We start from the raw sequence: 9,795 nt of genomic DNA on the forward strand, positions 1-9,795 counted from the left end.
GTAAAGTCAACCCTTAGAGCAACCAAGTATTATCAGAGTGAATTAGCAAGGACTGCTGCTGAGGTAGATTTATTTTTCCCCCCCTTTAAACTTGTATTATAGAACTCCTGTGTAGCCTGAGCCATCCTGCTGTTACGCTACTGGAGGCAGGACACAGTGCCTAATAGCAGTAAGACTTCTTGGGCATGATCTGAACAGAAAAAAAAACCCTTGAGAAAACAGGAGGAAAAATGGTGTCAAGTCATTTCATTGGCACAGGAGAGAATGCTGTGCTCTGATATATAGAGATACGTAACTTCTTTTCAATCTTATCTAGGTTAAAAGGAAAGCAGAGAATGAAGTCTCTCTCTTCTCTGGCTTCATCTGCCCAGTGAGTACTAAGTATCAGGCCAAATTCTTCTAATGCCAAATCCTCTGTCTCTGTAAGCACCCAACTAGATGCCCTCCTTCATCTCTGCGAATCTCTCTCAAACTCCCTCATATTCATCACTTTGCAGAGTTTTCTTCTCCAGGACCTTCCTGGTGCCGCCTGAAGATGTCTTACTGTACCTCAACACTCTATATATACAATTTCACTCTTCTCTCTTGCTGGCATTTTGTGTCTTTCTAATATTCCTCCTCCTATTGTTCACCACATTTCACAATCATGCCTCTTGCTGCTGTCTCCCTTTTTTATCTCTTTTTTTGGTTTCCCTTCAACAGCTATAGAAGGGTGGAAGAGATGCAAGGCAGTTTCTGCCAAAGCCACCTCACAGCCAAGTGAAAAGCAAGTCACAAATAGTGGAGAAGGCCAGTAGGGGAAGCAAGAGAAGTAAGGGATATGCTGACACCTGCAGCCACAGGTACAGTTTCTACCTATGGATCTTTTCCTTGCAGCGGGAGAAGAGTCACTTCAGCAAGTGCTCGGTCAGATCTAAAAGACTTGTGTGTATGTTTTCTGTCTGATGTCTGTCCATATCATCCTAGCTCTTCTCCCGATACCCGTTAATGATTTTTCGTTCATTCTAGCCACAGGTTCAGGCTATACTATCACTAGAATGAGGGCTGCTTATGTTCCGTGGAGAAGCCACCAAGCCAAACACATCAGTGACTGGGGAAGGTATGCAGAGAGAAGAAGTCATCAGGAAGGCTGGAAAGCTAGCTTTGAGAGCATGATGCATTATAGTGGAGAGGAATCTGTAGAAAAGGTCTGATGAAAGACAGAGAGCAGAGCGGTGGCAGAGCACGGTGAAGTCACAGTTCAGATCCGAGTAGCTCTTCATGTAGCCTTTTAGTGCCACACAGCTGAAGGACTCAGACTATTCTGGTAGTATATGGAGTGAAAGATCCAACCAAGAGCAAACCATTTTAACTGATCTCATTCTACATCTTCACTGCTGCTGAGAAGAGAGGAGGGAGTTTCAACTGTGACAGTAAAAGAAAGGCCAGTCAGAAGTCATCACTGAACCAGAAATGCCACATGCTGTCTGTTTGCTTCATATCATGCAAGACCAGAATCAGCTCAGTCTTTACTACCGCAGGCGGTAGAAGAGATAGTTGGAAGAGCTTAGTATTGGAAAACAGAATTATTGTTGCTCTGTGAGGCCATGCTTCAAGCAGGGGAAAACCCTGTGTACTAGATTCTTTCACCCGTTTGGATACGTTAGCAGGAAGCCTGTTAAATTTGGTGGTTTAACAAAAATATGACTCAATTATTTGTGAAAGACAAATAGTGCAGGCATTGCTACTCATTTAACATTGCAGTTAAGCTGGCACCTGTAAAGCTGTACATATTTTTCTATTGAATCTTCATTTAGTAGTAATCATTAGTCTTATATTGGGATTTCTAGCAAGACTAAGATTTCATTGTGGCAGATACAGCACAAAATGCGTGGCAAAGTAGTCCTCGCCACAAATACAGTACGCTCTGATTACAGAATAAAAACAAGAGTCAGGAAAGAAAACTGAGTCAGGCATATTCCCAGGGTTGTACGTCATAGAAACAGAAGCAGAATTTGGACTTCCCAAGTTGCAATGCAGGAAACTCCCCGCCAAAACTAGGCACTCTCCTTCCTGGGTGCATTTGAACACCATCTGGTCTCCTTCAAGCAGAGGCAGCAACACGGGAAAAAATACTTCTACCTGTGAACTTGCACATGTTTTTAGTATCAGGAGCCCAGAAAAATTTGATACATTGTAACACAAGATTTGAACTGTGGAGTGGGCTACTTTGTGCACGCTGCCTTTAAAAAAAATGCTCAGTACAAAATAAATCTCATGTCTTGCCGAAGATTTGCTGTCCAATACAATTACTGGTGTTAGGTCTTTCCAACAAACAAGAAGTTAACTGAACCAAATGAAGACCCAGGTAAAGAAAGCTGGCTGCTGAATCTGAGAACTGCATAAATCACTACTCTGTGAAGAGTCAAATAATTCTCCATGCCGGAAGGCACTAACTGGTCTAGTATGTCTAGTAGTCTCTGAAAGAGTTCATATGTCCTTCATCTATGAGAGAAATATTTCCATATCTAGGAGTCTCTAACCATTCTTTGACACACATTTTCACATGGTTATTTTCAGTAAGCATTCCTCACCTCTCCTTCATTCCTTTTTCCCCAAAAGAAATACTAAATCAAGGTAGCTGAAGTAACCTATTTGAAATTTCTTGCTTTGATGCATTAAACATAATTTCCTTCCCTCTGTGTTTTCATCATAACAAACAGGACCGTTATAGCTGACATTTACCTTATTCCACAGTATTTCTGTCATAAATTAAGAAAGAACCATTACATTTGATGACATGGCAAGGAAGAAAGTACCTAGCTAACATGATAAATTATTTGTGGTGATGTTTAAGATAATTCAATTCTGTCTGTAGAGTACCTAAAATTAAAATAAACAACCTATTTTTCTCAGTTGGGCCTGGCTTTGGCACGTTACTTTTCACATAATATTTACCCTATATAACCATCCCAACAGGACTGGAAAGGCCACAGAAGTCTGAAGTGCTACTATTTCAATGAAAGCCAGTCAGAAAGACTTAAATTCATAGAATCATAGAATGGTTTGTGTTGGAAGTGTCCTTAAAGATGATCTAGTCCCAACGTCTCTGTGACGGGCAGGGACACCTTCCACCGGACCAGGTTACTCAGAGCCTCATCCAACCTGACCTTGAACGGTTCCAGGAAGGGGGCATCCACAACGCTGGGCAACCTGTGCCAGTGCCTCACCACCCTCATAGAGGAGAATTTCGTCCTTATATCTAGTGTAAATCTACCCTCCTTCAGTTTAAAACCATTACACCTTGTCCTGTCACTACAGGCCCTGCTAAAAAGCCTGTCTCCATCTTTCCTGTAGGCCTCTTCTAAGTACTGGAAGGCTGCAGTGAGGTCTCTCCAGAGCCTTCTCTTCTCCAGGATGAACAACCCCAACACTCTCAGACAAGTCTTCACAGGAGAGGTGTTCCATCCCTCTGATCCTTTTTGTGGCCCTCTTCTGGACCCACTCCAACAGGTCCATGTCTCTCCTGTGCTGAGGGCTCCAGAGCTGGACTCAGGACTCCAGGTGGTGTCTTACTAGAGCAGAGTGGAGGAGCAGAATCACGTCCCTCAACCTGCTGTCCATGTTTCTTTTGATGTGGCCTAAGATACGGTTGGCTTTCTGGGCTGCAAGCATATGTTGCCAGGTCATGTTGTACTTATCAACCAACACCCCCGAGCCCTTCTCCTCAGGGCTGCTTTTAATCCATTCTCCACCCAGCCTCTATCTGTGCTTGGGATTGCCCTGACCCGTGTGCAGGACCGTGGCACTTGGCCTTGTTGAACTTCATGAGGTTCCCACAGACGCACTTCTCAAGACTTTCAGGGTCCCTCTGGATGGCATCCTGTCCTTCCAGTGTGTCAACCCCACAACACAGCTTGGTGTCTTTGGCGAACTTGCTGAGGGTGCACTTCATCCCACTATCCATGTTGCCGACAAAGGTGTTAAACAACGCTGATCCCAATACTGTCACTTCAAAGAGCCTCTTGAAAACATATAATTCTAATAAACCCTACAATACATGGAAAACAGGAAACACAAAGTAAAATTGTCTTCCTATTATGAGCAACTTTTCATTGATGCCTACTTCATTTGCTTGGAATTACTAACAAGTGAATTTTGAAAAGAAAAATCTGCATTTTCCATTTTGTCGAGGTTAAACATTTTCTTCACATTAGCGAAGTCACGCTGATAAATTGAAACAATTCCTATTAGCATGACTGTAAAATGTGTTTTGGATGACTCCAGATATTGAATGTTCCTGCATCATCCCCATCACATACACACAAAAATCTATTTAGATTACAAGCTTTCCAATCATTACTGTTCTCCATGTTCTTTAATCTCTTTTTTTCTTTTCTTCTTTGATGTTTACTTTTCTGGTCTCTCTCTTTTTCACCAGCTTAAGTCACAAAAAATAAGTGGATGGTCAGTATACATTTAGTGTATATAATAATATAAGATATTTCTGAGCGCCTACCTGTTGGGTGAAATGCTGAGAACAATTTCACCACTGGGGACAACGACAAAGTGCCCCATTCTGTTGTCCTTTGCCTTTCAAGTTTGTGATGTATTCTGAAAAGACAAGTAACAAAATTTAGCTCTTAAGTGTTACTTACAATGAATACTTTCCAAATTGCAGTAATTAACAGCATAACCACCTTTCCCTACCTCCAAAAAGTTACTCCATAAAGCCTTATTTTAATCTTCAGAAAAGAAGATATTGACAGTAATACTGTCAAAGCATAGTGAAAGGCTCAATAACATTCAGTAATTTTATTGGTCATTTGGCTACGGAAAAAAGGGGGAGGTGTTCAATAAACAGACTGCTTGCATATGTTACACTAACATCATCATCATCATTCCAATGCTTAACAAGGACTGAAAGAAAAAGCTGGAGACTTCATGCACCTTAAAAAAACCTCACCTTCTACTCACTTCATTAGACGATTCTTCAAGTAGCGTAACAGGGCAAGTGCATAAAAATTATTCTTGTAGAATAGAAATTACATGTTTTATGACCCTCCATACATGCACAAATCTGAATAGATCTCTACTAACACGTGAGCTACTCATTTGAAAAGCTGTAAACCATTTAGCCTGAATATCTGTGGCCTGATTACATACTTCTCTTGGGTATCAAAAAGTTATTCAGGTTCAGTAAGTTCTGCTTCACTGAAGGTCCGCTGTAAATACTGTGTTACTATTTCCCACTTTCACTCTTTTTCACATATACAGACATGGTGACACATTTACACAAATACATAGAATTTTGGTCCTTTAATATACATTACTCTTCAAGTCATTGCAGGGAAGCATAGTGGAATTGCTTAAGGAGCAAAGGAGGTCTCATAGTGGTATGCACATCAGGCTGTGGCCCTTGACTTGTCCAAGTTAATTGATGAGCTGCTGTTCCAGATTTTAAACTGCCACTCTCACAAAGTGAATTTCATACTGACACAGGAAGCACCTGGTGAGAGGGAAACAATAATTACATTAAATCATATTTAAAACATTTTTTGACAAGTGAATCTTGGCACAAACTGGAAAGCAGGAAATCACCTCAGGTGTTTAAAACCCTGAACGTATGCAGAAACTTGTGTTGTCATCAAGACTTGGTTACCTGACTCCATTTCAAATCAGTTGAAGTCTCAACTAGATCAAGGCTAAACACATCTGCTCAACTGTCTTCTTCAGAGAGTTTCGGTGAAATCAGAGGCTTTTCCCCTATCCAGAAAGCTGAACAAACAAATACGAGTTTGAAGGACTGGAGTTTAATGGCATGTGATTTGTCTATCTGTTCTCCAAACCTTTTTTTTTTTTTGCTTCTGTTCTTAACAAAATGAAGTACAAAAATCAATAATCCATAGGAACTGTGATGTCTTCTCTTTGGATGTCAAAGTTAAACATGGAATGAGAAAAAAAAAAATGTTCGTTAGTGGATGACAGAGCATAAACAACTTTAATAAACACATTGTCAGAGAGACTCTTCTACACCCAACTTTGGGCAAAGCCACCAGGCACAATACAAAGTAGAAGTCTGATTTCAATCTCACTACAAACAGAAAGCAAGCAGCTGCCCATTTGTAAAAGAAAACCACTTTGCAAGAGGCTATCAAACTTGGACTTGAACTAAAATACAGTCATTAAAAGGGTTATGCAGATGAAGTGCAGCAGGCAAAACTGAATTTAAAAATCAAGTAATGAATTAAGCACTTCAGACTAATTAGCTCTGTCTTCTATCATGTTAGGTATAAAAAGAAAATTATTTCAATATAAAAATCAGACTTTTAGTGGAATGAAATGAGACTGAATTTTTAGGTCTATTCAGGGGAGCAGAAACAAGGGAATGATCTCCCCAATTTGCTAGAAAACCACCTTTAAAGTAATAAATAAATAAAGAAAAAGAAGTCCCTAGGCATTTATCATAAAAGCATCCAGGGGAAGTTAAACTAGTTTCATAATTGGCCATATGATATTTTCCCAGCATTTTTGACTAAGGGGGTGGAAAACCACCCCCCCAACATGTCCTTCTTCTTCAGGAGGACCTTTTGTCATCCAGACCCATGTATAAAACAACACAGGGCTGTGGATAAGGACTGAAGCAGGAGGGGACTCTTGTAGGCCCCATGGGAAATAATACTAAACCAACCGATGGATGTGAAATTTGAATCCCAATCTCAGTTTCCTGTGGTATAGAAAGCAATACAAAAGGGACTCATCCAAGAATGGTGTACATTTGAATAGGTGGTTGGGGCTTTGTCATCAATTTAATTTTTGGTTTTTTTTAAAAAAAAAATGCAAAACCTGCAAGTTAAAACAAAAAGTTTGCATGATACGTTGCTATCCAAAAAAACCCCAACCATACAAAAAAACCCAGAAGAAACAGTATCATCACAGATTAAGCTCTAAGGCAGCACAGAACCTGAATCTCTGTACATCAGGTGAGTCCCTGAAATTATTAGGCTATAAATAAGGTCTGGCTGAATGGTGCTGAGAGCTCTCAGGTCATGGTTACATGAGAAGGGACCTGGCCAGAACAGAAACATTTGTCTTCCCTAGATAACCAAATCATTGGCAGAACAGAGGCTCTCATACACACCTAGGACTAGAGCCTAACACAGAAAAGGTGAAAATGCAGCACTAGGAGCTCAGAATTACTCCTTGGTACAGCAATTTAAACAATGCACCTGAGCTTCTCCTGACAGAGCTGTCCCACTTTCTATAAATAACGCTCTAGCTAAGGGAGGTTGAGTCTCTGCTTAGGCCATTCTCACATATGATTTAATTTGGACCTTCTACTTTTGCAGTGAATGGCCCTGTCCATGCAGGTAGTGGTTATTCTGAGATGTCTTTTCTTTTCCCCTCCTCCTTTTTCTGTTGAGAATGCACTTGTTAGGATCGAAGATTAATTACAGGAAGGACACAGATTTAAAAACTATGAAAATGCCTCTGAAATGGATTGCTTGCATTACACACCAAATCTATATTACACAAGGCTCCACAATTTTTTTTTAAGGTGTTAGGCCAAAGTTGCTATAGCAGAGTGAGCCAGTGGCACTGAAACTCATTTGTGTTTTCAACTTTGGTTTTAAAAGTGCTGAGGGACGTAAGGCAAAAGACAAATATGTACACCCATCTCTGTTAAAAAAAAAAAAAGAGGAAATTAAAGACTATGAGATGAAAGCATCAAAGGTACATTCAGCTAATTGTCAGTAAAAGCACAAGTAGAAGAGCCCATCCCCAACTCGACGCATCCCCAGCAGGTCATGACCATTCAAAGGAAAGCCAGTATATAACACACAGACTTCTTCCTGAACTCCAGCCTAATATCAAAATGACTACCCTTTGTTTCACCTCCTTTTAGTACATCTAGAGGACGGACAAGAACACTTCTTGAGAGGGAAATATCCAAGGAGACAGAGAAACAGGGTCAGTGTTTAACCACAAGTAACACTCCCTATTGCTCTTGTCCGTTCATACAATATCCACCCCTTCATAGAAGTGAGTCTGAAAAATCTTTAGAGAGAAAAAGCTAAAGAACGGTGCCATGGGCAGAGCTAATGTTGTGCTATGAAAAAAATTTAAAAACTATTAGTAAAGTTTAAGTACTAATTATACAAAATAGCTGTCAGGCAACTTTGGGTTGTTTGATTTTTAAGCAAAATAATTTTTTGCATTATGCATCCTCATGCAGCTTAATCTCCCCACACACATTTCCAAAACATGGATCTAGCCTCAAATAAGGGGGGAAAATCCCAAACATTTCATCTGGTTAGTGACATTTATGACACCACTTAGACTATCCCACAGGAGAACTTTCTGTCTCCAGTTTTCAGGAAACACTCTGCTTGATGATTTCTAATGGGCAGTTCTAGTCCACATCATCTCAGAGTTACTGACATACTGTACGTGAAATCTATCTGAAATAAAATAGATTAATAAATCTTATCTGAAATAAGCTTCCATGCTATTTTTAAAAATAACAGTGCCTGCTCAGCATAGTAAGCTATCTTTTTATCATACCAGTGCATAGCATACAACACAGAGATTTAAAAGACAAGGTAAGTTACTTCATTGGGGTTTGCCTGTGTGATTTGGAAACTTCAAATGTATTCACATATGTTCAGATAATTTGCTTTCTAAGTATGTCATGTTTCATAATTTTTTCGTGGAGCAGAGTTAAAAAAGAGGCAAAAAAGAGCCCACAGTTGACTGGCAAATGCCAACACACATTTGTCTCCAAATCAGTGTTTATGTGCACTTTGAATTTCAATTTACATGTATACTGAGACTGCACTTTTCAGAGTAGATTGGAGATTTCTTTAAAAAGAAAACCTGTTCCCAAAGTACAAAACTATTCCAGTTTAGACTACTAGCACTGAACCTTAGAAAACTTCTGAAGTTAACTTCACCTGCATCGTTTTCATATACATCATACAATATAAACACAATTTGTTACTGGCTTTGAATTTACCTCACAGAATCATTAAGGTTGGAAAAGACCTTTAAGATCGTCAAGTCCAACCATCAACCCAACACCACCATGCCCCCTAAACCATGCCCTCAACTACCTGAGGTAGTTCTGTTTATGCTGAAGTAGCTTTCAGTTATTGCTAAAAGTTACATTTGTACTTGTTTTCTCTCTATGCTCGATGCCTTGGATTTTTATATGACAAAACATTATACTGTCTGGCTAGGGAACTGAACAAAGCCCATTTCCTTTATAGGGAAAAATGGGCAAATTCCTTGAAAGTTGCAGTATTTTTGAGACTCCACCACAACCTCCCCAAAAAACCTTCTGAAAGTCAAATACATGCTTATATAATCTTGAACTAAAGAAGGTACCAAAAAGACAGAAGAGCAAAGCTAAGGCCTGTTATACCAGCAGTAAAGTCCTCTCTCAACTTTCAGTAACTTCCATTTACTTTCAATAAGACATGTAAATACTAGTTTGATTGCCTTTCTTACATAAACCCCAAAATAGTAAAGAAAAATCTCAGATAAATCTGGGAGCATTAATATCCCACAAGTTATTAAACAATTTTTAAATTTCAATTTAACATGTACCTGTATACACACAAATATATTATATATACACACATATTTTTAAAATACGTATATATGCACACATTTCAGCAACCAAACACTTTTTTTTTTGAAGTCTGGTTTGCTTTTACTGTATGAAACATGTCTTAATGTGACCTGCCATGCAAGGCAAGATTCAAAGTTTTACTATCATGTAACATTCATGAATTCCTAGAAACACTAGGAATT

The sequence above is a fragment of the Phaethon aethereus genome (assembly GCF_964289735.1).
Source record: "Phaethon aethereus genome assembly, chromosome: 4".
NCBI lineage: Eukaryota > Metazoa > Chordata > Aves > Phaethontiformes > Phaethontidae > Phaethon > Phaethon aethereus.